The sequence below is a fragment of the Protopterus annectens genome, chromosome 10.part0, assembly GCF_019279795.1.
Source record: "Protopterus annectens isolate FY-2018-M chromosome 10.part0, PAN1.0, whole genome shotgun sequence".
Lineage (NCBI taxonomy): Eukaryota > Metazoa > Chordata > Ceratodontiformes > Protopteridae > Protopterus > Protopterus annectens.
This window is the reverse complement of record NC_056744.1, coordinates 1268994432-1268999431: the sequence shown is the minus strand read 5'-3', so window position 1 is coordinate 1268999431 and position 5000 is coordinate 1268994432.

The window sequence follows — 5000 nt, the reverse complement described above, 5'->3', positions numbered from 1 at the left end:
TGGGCCTATATGGACAGCCCTAGGGATGTAAGCGAATGTGTTAATTGGGCAGAGGCATCGCCCAACAAGCAGCCACACCCACTATGAGTCCCACTGCAGCAAAGTGTAATCTATATGGCATAACCAGATGTAGATGTATATATGTAGAGGTATGTGTGTGTATAACATATAAATATACATGTATGCATACATATACAGATATATCTGTATATAGTAATGTAAATATATATATATATATATATATATATATATATATATATATATATATATATATATATATATATATATATGCGACTGCAAATATACACATGTATATAGCTAGGATATGATACAGCAGTTACGAGTAACATATGTTCACAGGCCGTGCATATGGGGGTGAGGGGTCCAATAAACAAATGTGTAACATGTAGCATCAACCCCCCACCCCACCCCCAGCTAGGCCGGTGAGACATACAGACACACAATAAAGGTAAACACACCACTGCTTCCCAGACCACTGGTAGGATACTACCAGTGGGAGACACCTGCCAGGTCTAATCTTGAAACATAGACATCGATGTCGCTTGTGGGACACCAAAAATTAATGATCTGAGGCAGTCCCGATAATGACTTATCAGACCAGGCTGTAAATGTACATGGACCAGTAGGTTGTGCAAGCCTGATAACCTATGGGTCGATGCAATGTACGACATGTGTCCTGACACGGGGAGAGTGGGCAGTGTGTAGTGGTGTGTTTATACCCCACCTGCACCCACAGTAAGGATGAGTGCTGTAGAGGAGTGGCAGGTGGGGGAACTATGGGTATGCAATTATGGGCCTAGGTGCGCAGGTGTTGGCTGGCACAGTCATATTAGGATCACCCCAGGGATCTAAGTAATATTCCGAAATGGGCATAGCTGACGCCCATACCTCTCAACCCCTAAGAGCACATCCACTGGACAGGACATAAACCATTGGGGGAACAAATAGGGACCATACCTCTGAACTGTCCCTGATTTCCAGGGACGTCCTTGATTTTGACTTAGTTTCTAACTCTGTCCTACTTAATCCCTCCTAAAACTAGTGACATTTGGAGGAAAGGTTGTGAATTACACGTAATGAATAACAACAACAACTAAGAGTTATAAACATTATTTACTTCAGAAAATGTGTATGAATTCATATGCTCTGAGTCTGTCAATGTGTCAAGTTAATAGCACCAATAATTTAAATGTATCCCTGATGTTGTTAAGCCGTGTCCCTGATTCAGTTTGTATTTTCCCCAATTGTATGAGAGGTCTGATAGGGACAGAAAGCGCATATTCCACTGACAACCTTTGAAAGATGATAGAATATTAGGTATGCAGTAGCATGACTCGGCTGAAGGATGTGGGTTCCAAAACCCAATTACTTGTTTGTATTGAAGAGTGTCAGTTCCCATGTATTAGCCAGATGGGTGCAGATTGTAAGAGGAACATACCAATAATATGAATCAAACTCTGGACAGGCTGCGGATTCCGTACAGTCGAATGGCATGCTGTTGCCTAATGGGCAGCCATTCCCGATACTGTAGACATGTAATCCGATGTAATAGACATCACAAGGTAATATCGTAGTCTTCACTCCCACCCAGGGGTGTGAGTGTCAGATGCAAACACCAAATGCAGCGCATTTGCAAGTGTGGGAGCAAGCAGGTGTAAGCGTGTTTGGCCACCAGTATGCGAGTATTACACTGGTAAAGCAATGTAGAGGCTAGCTGAGTGTAAGAAACTGTAACCAGAGGTTAGCACTGCTTAGCACCGTGCAAACCCACACACCCTCAGAACTGCTTTAATGGGCCTTAATCACACCGTATCCAATAGCCTTGTTCTGCCCAGCAACAAAATAAATGACCTCTGAAAGGCTCAAACCAGGACCCTGCACACATAGCTACTGTGATTTACCACTAAGCCATGGCAGATATACAGACATCAAACCTTATCACAAACATATTATCCAGCGCAGTCATTCAACAGTATAGGAAATGTATTCCATCATGTAGATGTATGTGTGAGTGTTTATGTCCAGCATATAGATACATACATATATATATATATATATATATATATATATATATATATATATATATATATAGATAGATAGATATATCAGGAGCATCCCATATGACAACAAAGCATTACAAAGGAATGAAAAGGGAAACACCAGCAATGCCTGTATTATGTAGTGGTGTTGTCCAATGTAATATCAAGACTCCCTCAGACAGACGTGTCATTCATACATGCAAACATTTGTACACTGGCCATATACATCACTCTGTGCATGTTATTTACATTAACACAACAGTTCCTGTCCAATCATTATGTGAGAACAGTACTCTTGCAAGGTGCTGTGTGCGACATCATCATCATGATAAAGGTAAATGGGGTAACCATAGAGGGACCGGTAGTGTTATGTGTACAATGGGGTCATCCGCATCACGTGTACCTGGAACCTTTAGGAGTCATGTGCATACTAGGATCGTGTGCCTGAGAGACAGGGTTGAGGACAACTGGAGTATGTTGTGATTCATATTAAAAGGGTCACATGTGTCCAGTGGTCACGTGTGTGAAATGGACAGCTATGTATGGGGCAAATGCTGTTCTAGGAACCGCTTGGCCTTTTGATTCCGTAGGGTGAGAGTGGGATGTGGGGGAAGGAGAGTAGGTATGTTCGTAGAGGATAGGTAGGGTAGGATGACAAACAAGACAGCATACAGGGTTGGTATATGACACATGTGGGGGGATACACCTTGGACGGGGAGGGGTGTTCGGCATTCACAAGCCCATGATCCCCCATAAGGAAACAGTGGGACGGAGGTCCCCAGCCATGGACAGCCACCACTGCACCAACACAGCTGCAAACGTGGCAGCACTGGGGGCTGTCTAGGAGATGCAGTCTCACCCTGTAAATGTGACACTCTGCCACTGATCTGGCATAGCTGGCCTCAAAACCCCTTGTTGAGCCCCCTATGCACCACGTCCGGGACTGTACGACAGTGGACATGTTCCTGTCTGGACCTGCTCCCAGGGGGGACAAGCCCCATCCTCAGTGGCGGTACCACCGGAAGGTGGTGCAGAGCCAACAGAAGTGGAGGTCCAAGGCTGGGCTCCAGATGGCTGGTGCCCGGTGCCATGGCCAGCTGAAGTGGGACAGGAGGTTCTGCCAGAACCTCCAAACCCATACAGCCTATGGTGCTGCAGTTTAAACACAGATATGGCTTAGTAATAGTCAACAGCATTCAGGATTACTTACAACAGCATGCATAGATATGACCATCAATCCAACACAACAGATGGTATACATTTGCAGAGGGAGCACAACACATGCATATATATTGTATGACATCTCTCCAAAGCGTAGAAGACTTGTGACTGCAGCTATGAACAGTGGCCCATTATTGGCATGTCACTGAGAACCTCAGACAGTGTCTATCATACCACTGTTTCATGTGACATATGTCCAGTCAGGGATGCGATGGCAGTAACTCATCACTATCACCATGTACTGGCTGCAATCCTCACACTATGCTCCTGCTGTCCACAGATGTATGTTCAGTGAGTAACACAGGAAACAAATGGTTCCACACACTGACCAGTCCACAGATGGCCCTACAGATGGGGGGTCCCTCACAAACAGAGCACTGTCTTGTCAGTTTTAAAACATGCAGAATAGCCATTACCACACACAACTTGTTAAACAGGCAGTAGTCTCAATGAAGCATAGCTACACTTACATGCAGTAGTCTGGCACATCACCCTCCTGTCTTTAGGCTATTTCCCACTGTGTATGTTGTTTAAGGAACATCAAGATATCATCTGTGATGCTGTTTACCAAACACCAGATCCAGGTACCACTCAGAGCGACTGTCATGGGCAAACACCAACATGATGTTCCTAGATATTGTACTGTGGTTTTCATGCAAATGGCTATGGGAACATCATCACAGTCGTTCCACATGCAATCAGTTAGAGGAGGACTGCAATAGGTGCAGAGGCCATCACCTGATCATGACCATCATTTACAATACAAAACCTGCAGCTGAGCAGGTGAATACCTCCACATCCACCAGAGAGTGTGTGGGAGGGACAGACAAAGGCAAAGTACATCAGAGAAGGGCTTGGAGACTAAAACCTAGGCATCATCTGTCACACACCTACCAGTACAGGGGATCAAACCCCTGACTGACTAGTCATTACTATTACAAGTGCATGCAGTTACTCCATGTGCCACAAAGCTGACATGGTGTTGTGCTGTAAGAACATATATGTGTGCTGGTGAGCGACATCTGCAACAGAGATATAGTAGACATACATTAGGTGTAGCACACATGGCTGTCCACATGAACGGATGTCATTGTCAACAAAACCACACTCTCTAATGGACTAACATTGACACTCTTTGCCAGGCCCACAAATACACTCCCAAACTACATAGTTTGCCACACTGCAGTAATGCACAGGTGCTACATGCACCACAGGGGATATCCGGAGGTTCTATGGGCTAGGGCATGTGAACATGTTTGACATCTGTCAGTATGCCAATGGGAGTTATACTGGGAGTGACTGTGGTTGGGAGCATCATACCCCATATGCAGACACAAGGTGCCAGTACTGACATGCATGCGTGCATTGCTTCATGGGTGTGTAGTGGTTGGCTGTGCAAGATGGCTGTACAAGGCTGGGTGAGGGGTAAGCCTTGGCATCACGCCACCCGACAGTGGTGTACAGTGTAGTACAGGGGTGTAGTGTCTGCAATGTCCCACACAGATGGGTATTGTATGAACTGTCCTGACATCCTGGTTACCATTGTGTATGGCCATAGCTTTGCAATGCACGCCATGTCTGTGTTTGATAGTCCTTGACATGGACATTGCCTGGGATGTGCATGTCCCAAAATAATGTACAGTGACATGTACAGGTGTACCTGGTTTGGCTGGCACATGTGTACACAGACTGTTATCCTCCGATATGCCAATACCCTTT